Source organism: Tupaia chinensis, unplaced genomic scaffold (assembly GCF_000334495.1).
Source record: "Tupaia chinensis unplaced genomic scaffold, TupChi_1.0 Scaffold143792_2, whole genome shotgun sequence".
In the NCBI taxonomy this organism is placed as follows: Eukaryota; Metazoa; Chordata; class Mammalia; order Scandentia; family Tupaiidae; genus Tupaia; species Tupaia belangeri.
In genome coordinates, this window is record NW_006203642.1 from 237,102 (window position 1) to 246,847 (window position 9,746).

Below are 9,746 nucleotides of genomic sequence, written 5' to 3' on the forward strand. Positions count from 1 at the left end.
TTTTAACTCCAAATATGTTAGTTTCACCTTCTCTTTTTCCAGGTGATTGCTCAACTGTGAGAAAACGGTGCAGCAAACAGGCAATTCAGAAAAGGCCCCAAACTGGCCACGCGTTGAGTGGGATGAGATCTTTGTTCCCACACCCCACTGGCCTGTCAAATTGTCAATTTGGCAGAAATTTTTAAAAACGCAAACAAAACCCAGTACCACCTGTGAGAATGTAAACTGCACTGATATGCCATGGGCGATTTTGCAGTTCTACCCAAAACCAGTGTGCGTAGGCTGACCAGTTACCCTGGGCACAGCCGTTGGTATCAATAGCTCCAGCAATCTTCTGTCCAGGAATTTGCCCTAGGGGGAAAGGCTATGCAAAGGGCCGACTCCAGAACGTGTGCCGCGGTATAATTCATGATCTCCAAGCACTGGAAGCAACTTAAATCTCCCAAACCAGAGGATGTGTTCAAGTATGGGACATCTGTACAATGGAAGAATCGCAACTACAATGGTGGTAGGTACATATTGGTGCAAACTATTTGTGGTGGATTAAATGAAAACAATTAAAAAGCAAGCTCCAGGAAGGAGAGTGGGAGAAGAGAAGAGTATAGGGAAGGAAATCAGGGAGAAAAAATAAAGAGCCAAGACATACGGGACACAGAAATGGCTTATGACCTGTTGATGATAATGTGTGTCGTATTCTCAACTGGACTGGTGTGAGATGCATTTCATGCTGGATTAATTCTCTTTACAAGCCAAATGATGTATAGCAGTCAGATGTTTAAAACAGAGAGAAGACTATAAATAAATAAATAAAAATAAATTAGACAAAATGCTAAAAAAAAAAGCAAGCTCCAAAGCATTAAGCGCTGAGTGATCCATCTTTTGTCTATAAGTGTAGCATATTTATATACCTTTATACATAAACATAGAAAAATAACAAGTAAATTCACTGAAGTATCAAATGTGATATTTCACTAGTTAGTGAGATTGTGTTTGAAATGTTTATTCTTTTAACTTAGCTATTTTTTAAAATTTTGCTAGAGGGCGGTACACTTGCCAGAAAGTGAGAAAATGAGAAATCCCACTCGCGGGGAGTGGTCAAGCTGCAGTCCCTCCTCCATCTCTCCTCCCTTGCAGGACTTCAGGCATACATGCCGCATGCGTGCACACACGCCTGTGTGTTTCTCAGGACACCGGGTCTGGGACTTGAACTGCATGGTTGGCCGTGTGAAATCCAGGCACCTGAACCACCATGTCATGGGCTGGCCCCCATTTTCTAATTTTTCTACAATTAACATGTATTGTGAGCTGGCCTCATAGCCTAGTGGTTAAGAAAGTCTGCTCCTCCTTGGTCAACTGCAGTTTGAATCTTAGCCCCAGCAGGTTGAAAAACATGCCAGGCATATATATGTGCATGCCCCAGCTCCCAGCTGGATGGAGAAGTGGAGAAGGGATTACAGGGTAACGAGTCCCCAGAGTAAGTGCTTTCTCCCTCCTCTCTCCATCTCTCTGTCTCTGGAGAACACGAGTGCCCTCTGACAATTTTAAAAGAAAAACATGTATCGCTTTTGTAAGAAAAAAGATGTTAATTCCTTAAAAACACAAAATAGTAGACATGACCATGGAATAAACATTTTGGGCTACTTTTTAATGCAGATTTTATGACTTGAAGATTCTTTAAGTAGAGATTTATTATGTACGTGTAACCAGTATACATCTTTACAGCGTACAGCATGGTTTTTCCCAGCGTGAGTACCGTGCGTATCAGTCAAGACAAAGACATGACCGTGTACATTATCATCAGCGAGTAACTTTTTTTTTGTAACCTTTCATTTCTGTGTCAATTAAACGGTTTTTTTTTCCTGTTCCCTTCTCTCCCTCCTCCACTTGAAGATTCTTGAACCTGAACCACAAAGCCCAGAGAGAACAATGCCTAGGCATCCCACATTACTGCTCAGAAAAATCGTTGCCATGCAGGAAGCAGTGTGAACGCTCAGTCGCGCGGGTGTCCAGTCTCAACCCCTCTGCCGTTGAAGCCACTTCTTACTCTGCGCTGTGTGGAGCCAGTTAGCCGCTACCATCCTTCAGGAAATGGCTCCTCGAGTCGGGAATAACCCCTTGGCCTTTCCTTCCTTATGCCGCCTCCTTCTCATTTCGTTCCAGATTTCTATTTTTATCCCTTTGAATCTTTCGCATTGTTTTCCTCCTGGTTATCTGCTCCTTTTCCACAAATGACACGTAAGTGTTTGAAGCACGGTTCTTAACCGGGGAGGGGGTTTTCCCTCCCGCCCAGGACAATTTTGGCTGCCACAAAGGGGGGCAGGTGCAGCTGCCGAATGTCCCACAATGCACAGGACAGCCCTCCACCCCAGTGACCACTAATGGTTCAGCCCAAAATATCAGCAGTGCCAAGATAGAGAAATCCTGCTTGAAAATGACTTATAAAGCATGATTTGGTGCCCCAAGTGTTCCATCTCCCTGCCATTTTGGAGCGCTCCCCATCGTACAACATGCTGGCGGTTCTGCGTAATTCCAAATCCCTTCAGTGTCATGCTGCTAGCCCGTGGGAAGGGTAATTGCCCGTCTCTGTGTACCCTGTCTCTGCAGAGGCACAAGCAACAGCGCAGAGTGCACACCTGTAGGGAGGACCAGGGTCTGGGGCACACCAGTGGTGGGACATTTTCATAGATTTGGGACACAGTGTATTTTTTTCTTTTTTTCCCCCCTCAGAGGTTTTTGCCTTAGGGTGTGTGCACAGTCACCAGAGAGAGATATATAGAGACAGTGAGAGGGAAGTGAGAAATCAGCCACGGGGGGTGGGGGGGATAGCCACACTGCAATTCCTTCTCCTCCATTCCCCTCCTGAGATCTTGGGGATGCATGCACACACACCTGGCGTGATTTTCAAGCCACCGGGTACGGGACTTGAACTGTGGTCAGCCATTTGGAGAGTCCAGCGACGTAACCATTATGCCATCTGCTGGCGCCCGCAGTACATATTTTAAAGCAGACCTTCTTCAAGTCAATTAGACTAATACGGCAGACATGTAGTGTACGGAGCCTCTGCATGCTCACCTCCGGTCAGAGCAGGGAGGTGTAATGCTATGCCCCAACTTGGCATTTTGCACATGGGCTCCGAGACGGTCCTGACATCAGTCTTCTGCTTCCCGCTCCATAGCCCCCCCGCAGGAGCACCCCGTGGTCAGGCCAGGTCCTACACCAGCTGCCCTGGCTTCCACCAGGCATGTCCCTGTCCCGGCTCCTCCACACCTGCCTCTGGTAAGCTGCAGCTCCCTGCGACCCTTCCCAGGCACTTGCCAAGTGACTCTTGATTTCGCTCCCATTAATTCCCAAGTTCCCGGAGGGAGTTAGGGAACTAGATTTGCCCTAGCCCTGTTGCCTGGGTACAGTGTTTGTTATACCAAAACTAAAATTGCAAATGTTTTCAACCAGCAATTAGCATCTTTAATCATACTCTGTCTGTGATGGTTAGTTTGGGGTGTCAACTGGACTAAGGAACACCTAGGAAAGGCATTACTGGGTGTGTCCACTGGGGTGTTTTCAGAAGAGATTAACATGGGAGTCTGGGCAGACTAGATGTGGAAGACCCACCCTCATGATCCAGCCAACAGGGACCCAGAAGACAGGTCTCTCTGAAATGGAGCAAGGCAGATGTGTCCTGCAGCCTCGGACATCAGAACTCAAGGCTCGTCTGCTTTCAGACTCCAGGGTTCACACCAGTGGCCCCGGGTTCTCAAGCTTTCAGCCCTGGACTGAGAGTTCCATCATGTCTGTCCTGCCTTCAGGTTTGGACAGAACCCCTCTACCAGCATCCCAGGGTCTCCAGCTTGCAGACAGCCTGTTGTGGGGCTTCTCAGCTGCCACAATCCCAGGACTGAGTCCCCCAATAAATCCCTTCTTAAGTATATCTTTCACATCGGCTCTGTCTCCCTAGAGCACCCTAATACAACGCCTCTGCAAGCCTCAGTTTTCCCTTCCATCGAACGGGGAGGAGGGGGAGTAATGATGGCCCCCATAGGCGGGAGTTGTGAGGTAAGTGAGCGATGGAGGAGGAAGCAGTGCCTTACTGGAGCCTGACACAGGCAAACTGCACCCACTTTAGGCTTATCACGTGTCCTCCCAGCTGTGAACCAAGTGGAAAAGGCTGCCGAAGACCCTACCATCGAAGCACACTGTATAAAGCCCACATGGCCCACTTCATGTGCCTGCCATTGCCAACCCACATAGCTCACCCTCCAGGGAGGTGTGGGCCACGTGACCCCTGGCTGACTGGGAATGACTGTCCCTCTTGCACAACCATGCAGGGTTAAGACAGTCTGTCTTAACTTAAAATTTTGACATTGTGGATTTGTGCCCTCATTTTTATAAATATTATCTTAATTACTAATTCACGTTGGTGTCCCCTTACATGTGGACCCTAAGGCGAGTGCCTCCCTCACCTCCTCCGAATTCCAGCCCTGAGTACCTGTAAATTATCCTCTAAATGTGGCGCTTAAAACCTGGAGGTGAGGACCGCTTCACCTCTGTGTCCTGAGCTCACGTCCACCTGAATGAATGAATGAACCGCCCCACATTTCGCTTGCACATGGCTGGCATTGTAAAAGATCTGCGGAGTAAGCAGATGACACACAATATCAGAATATGCAATCCAGCCTTGCCCAGGCACCCCGAACCGTGCCCACACATCGCAGTGGACACCCGAAGCTGCTGAGGCTACACTACCCTGGCATGTCTCCAAAGGGACAACCTTGACTCAACACGCAGACAACAGCTTTGACATTGCCCTGTGCCTTTGCAATAGGACATGGTCCATTCCAGGAAGCCTGGGACAAGATCCCGTCTAGCTCTAAAGGCTGAGGGAAGTCTCTCTTGCCTTAGAAACCAGATGGCTGTTTTTCTCTCTGACAATAAGAACTGCGGAGCTGACAGTGTCTCCTTTTTCTCTTTGGGTACTAGGAAGCTCTGATTGTGCTAAGATGATCCAGTAGGCCTGTCTCCTCAAGTTGGCATACCTACCCATGTGAGTTCAGGGCCTTGTTAAATAACCCAGGCCTGCAAGGATGAGGCAGGGACGCCTGGATTCGCAGTACTTGCTGATTCCCAGGGCGTAAGTTCTCCCTCCACAGCTGGCTTCAAGGAGCCGCACGCCAGGCAAGGTAGCCGCCGGCACACCCCGGCCCCGCCGTGCGCAGGCAATGGCAGTAAGCCGCTTTGTCACTCCTGGCCAAGAAATGGCTTTCCTGACCTTGGCCCTGGCCTTTGAGAAGAGCTACCCGTCATCCAGGTGCTTTGGGTGGGCTATGGGATTTGTGTAAACCGTAGTGCTCCGACATGGGAGCCAGCAGCCACAGTTGCTATTTCTGTTGAGAGGAGCTGAAATTCAATGAAGGCTGAAAGGCACCTCCTCCGTCATCCTTGGCCCGTGCGGCAAGTGCCGCCGTATCTCCGTGCACAGAGCAATCCCATCATCACGGATAGTGCTACGGGGCGGTGCTGGAAAACATTTCTTTAATTTCCTTGCAACAAAACCACATGCGTTTAGTACCCATGGGGTTCTGGGTAATGTCAGGGTAGGAAAGTAATCTGGCCACAGAGTGGCTGTTTGTGGGAACAGTGGAAAGGCGTGGATCGCAGAAGGTTGTGTGCCTCTAGCCACAGGTCTAAAGCGAGGTGCTTCCAAATGCAACAGAAGGCGCAGCCTCTGCCTTTGAACTTCACCAGGGGCCTGCAAATCTTGTTCCAAGACGTGAGGGGAACGTCTGATCATTCGTTTCGAAGCAAAAACAGACATATGCAAAGCGCATGCAAACTCAAATAGAGAGCAGGCCCTTCAAAGGGAGCGCTTGTGTGGAGGCTGGACAGTGATGCAGTGCTGGCACAATGCTCTGTGAGGCTGACCACATAGGAAGGAGCCAGTTTGCACGCAGAGACCTCTCTGTCTGCCGGGCACACACGTCGCCCGTGACACGGGCTCGCTGAGGCCAGCCAGCATGGGTCATGGCATCCAGGCCGCTGCGGGTACCGAATCAATCTCTCACTTTGCCACACACGCTCGTGGAGGAAATGAGTAAATAAAACAACAATAATAATAAAGGCCCTCCCAAAGATGCTCACCCTGTAATTCCCAGAAACTGGGAAGTATAATATATTACCTTATATGACAAGAGCTTTTGCAGATGTGATTAAAACAGGGGCTCTGGGATCAGCAGGTGGCCGGGTGGATGGGGCGCTGGACACCCACAACTGGACACCCAGTTGGCACCAGGCCCAGGATCAGTGAAGAACGCAGGAGAAGGGACTGTGGTACCACCATGCCTCATGGCAGGTGCTTCCCCTGCTCTGTCTGTCTCGCAGTGAGTGTATGTACCTCTGACAAATTTTTTTAAAAGCAGTATTTCGTGAGTCATAAAACAGAAAAACAGAACTAACAAAACTAAAACCAGATTTTTTAAAAATAAAAACGGAGAAAGGTTTTATTTTAAAACTCTACTAACTAACCTAATCATGGAAAAATGAGGGAGAAAGCACAAGGACAGAAAGTTGGAAATGACAAAGAGGAATAAACCGCCAAAAGGAAGGAATTCAAAAGAGATTACTCTGTACAGCTCTTTACAAATAAGTCGGGGAAGGGGCATTAGGTAATTTTGCGGAAAAATACAATTTACCCAATTGACCTCAAGAGACAAGGTTTTTTTTTTTGTTTTTTGGGGTTTTTTTGGAGAGGTTTTGCTATAGGGCATGTGTGCTCACCAGAAAGACCGACAGACAGAAAGCGAGAAATCACTCCCCAGGGGGGATGGCCACGCCACAATCCCTTCTCCTCCATTCTCCTCTCAGGATCTTGGGCACGCACGCACACACACCCAGTGTAAATTTAAGCCACCAGGTCCAGGACTCAAACCATGGTCGACGACATGGGAGTCCAGCAACATAGCCATTATACCAACTGCTGGCCCCCAACAAGTTTTAAAAGACCAATATCTTAAACCTTGCCCCACTCCACATACAGTTTCTGGTATCTACCATTACTCTATTTCTATGTTGAATCCTTCAGTTTCGGCCATAGAGCGTGGACATCTAGTACGTGTTAAATGTGGACATACGAGGACCAGCAGATGGCATGATGGTTACATTGCTGGACTTCCATATGGTTGAACACAGTTCAAGTTCCAGACCCGGCAGCTTAAACTCAACGCTGGGTGTGTGTGCGTGTGTACCCAAGATCCCAAGAAGAGAATGGAAGAGAAGGGACCGCAATGTGGACAACCCCCTTGGGGGATGATTTCTCGCTTTCTGTCTCTCTGTCTCTGTCTCTCTGGCAAGCCTATGCTCCTATAGCAAAAATCTCTCTCTAAAAAAAAAAAAAAAAAGAAAGAAAGAAAAAAAAAAAGGGACATGTGGTGTTTGTCCTTTATAGCCTGGCTTATTTCACTTAAAATTATGTCTTCTGGGGCCAGTAAGTGGCACGGCGGTTAAGATGCTTGACTCCCACATGGCTGACAGCAGTTCGAGTCTCAGACTTGGTGGCTTGCTTTCTCACTTTCCCTTTCTTTCTCTGTCTCTCTTTGATCAAAATTTTAAAATAACAAAATGAAATAATTATAAAAAACGAACTATGTCTTCTATACTCACACACTTTGTGTCAAACGAGAGGATATTGTTCCTTATGGCCGAGAGGTACTCCACTGCGTGTATGTGCCACATGTTCATGATCCACTCACTGGTTATTGGGCAGAGTTTGATTCTGCCCCGGCTATCATGAATAACGATGCAGTAAACACGGATGTGCACATGTCTGACAGAATGATTTCCTCTCATTTGGACCCAAGAATGGGATTGCTGGATCATGTGGTCATTCTTTTTTTAGATTAATAAAAAATTTATCTATAGGGTGTGCACACTCACCATTGAGAGCTAGAGAGAGGAGGAAAAATGAGAAATCCTCTCCCAAGGGGGTATGGCCATACCACAGTCCCTTCTCCATTCTCCACTCAGGATTTGGGGCATGAATTCACATGCGCCTGGCATGTTAACAAGCCGACGGGTCCAGGACTCCAGCCATACAATCAGCCATGTGGTATTCAGCCACCTAACCTCCGTGCCATCCGCTGGCCTCGGTTTTAGGTTTTGAGGACCCTCCATGCTATGTCCCACAGGGTCTGAACTAGTTTACACCCACAGGCTGTGCACAAGGTCCCCTTTCCCCACAACCTCACCAGCACCCGCTGCTCTTTGTTCTGTGTGTGTGTGTTTTCAGTCACAGCCATCCACTCTGACTGGGGCTGGCTGATGCCTCATCATGGTTGACCTGCATTTCCCTTATGGTAAGACGTGGTGGACATTCTTCCATGTGCCTTTACCCATTTATAGCTTTTGTTTGGAGAGCCGTCTGTTCAAATTGACTGCCATTTATCTATGCATGTATTTATTTGCCAGTGGGTGCACATGCCCACCAGACAGAGAGAGACAAAAAGAAAGAGGGAGAGGAGGAAGAACCCCCTCTTGGGAAATGGTCACACTGCAATCCCTTTTCCTCCACTTCTCTGTCCTGTCAGAATTTGGGGTACACATGCACACAGACCCGGTATGTTTCTCAAGCTACCACCAGGTCCAGGACTCACCCAGTGTGGTTGGCCACGTGGGATTGACTGCCTTATTCACTGAGCCATAGAGGTGGCCTGCTGGCCCATTTTAAACTGTATTATTTATTTTTGATTATTGCTGTTTTTTTGAATGACCTAAAAGATATGTCCACCTGGAACCTGGGAACATGATCTTACTTGGAGAGTCTTTCCAAAGATGATTAAAGACCCTGAGATGAGATCATCCTGGATTAACGGGGTTGGCCCGGAATGCAATGACAGGTGTTCTTCTAAGCAAGGGAAGAGATGGTGCAGCAGCTTTGCAAAGTCTGGCAGTTCTTCAAAGGCTAAACATGAAGTTACCACATGACTCACCAATTCTACTTCCAGGTACAGACCCAAGAGAAAAGAAAATATACATGCACACAAAAGCTTGAGCAGGAAGGAGCTGGTTCCATGTCAAGCTGTAATGTGCTGGCCAAGAGAAACCAGATTCCACATGGCAACTATGCTTTGAATCCCTCGCCAGTCAGCTGAAATGCCCAGGGCATGTGCACAAGTGTCCAAGATCCAGCGGGTTGGCGGACTGGTGGGAGAAGAGGACAGCATAATCAGACCCTGTGGAGGGACCTCATCTGCTCATCTCTCCCTCTCACAAGTGTGCACATGCTGTATCATAAAGAAGACATTTTTGTTCACTTCTGTACTATTTATCCCCCCAGAGGGGTGCACTGTTTTTGGAGGTACTGCACTACCAGGTTGGGGTGTGGAGTGAACAGAGAAAGCTCCTATTCCATCTCCCTGCTCCAAAAATCCATGTGCTATATTGTCATCAGAGAGAGGGCACACAGGCATTACACTGTGAGAGTGGAGAGCGGCTACTGCAGCGTGAGAGCGGCTACTGCAGCATGAGAGAGGATACTGCACTGTGAGAGCGGATACTGCAGTGCGAGAGCAGATACTGCAGCGCGAGAGCGGATACTGCAGCGTGAGAGCGGATACTGCACTGTGAGAGCGGATACTGCACTGTGAGAGCGGATACTGCAGCGCGAGAGCAGATACTGCAGCGCAAGAATGGATACTGCAGCGCGAGAGCGGATACTGCAGCGTGAGAGCGGATACTGCACTGTGAGAGCGGATACTGCA

At 48.3% G+C, this 9,746-nt stretch overlaps 1 long non-coding RNA gene across 2 annotated transcripts; it reads left to right on the plus strand.

The window, feature by feature from the left end:
• The first annotated feature begins 72 nt into the window (after positions 1-72).
• Positions 73-3,904, plus strand: LOC106733453 (uncharacterized). Of its 2 annotated transcripts, XR_001369524.2 has the most exons (3): positions 73-508; positions 1,891-2,235; positions 3,176-3,904. It is a non-coding gene; the product is annotated as an uncharacterized LOC106733453 (long non-coding RNA). The 2 variants fall into 2 exon arrangements; XR_003547280.1 differs by lacking the exon at positions 3,176-3,904 and having other exon boundaries at positions 1,891-2,474.
• Positions 3,905-9,746: the final 5,842 nt, after the last annotated feature.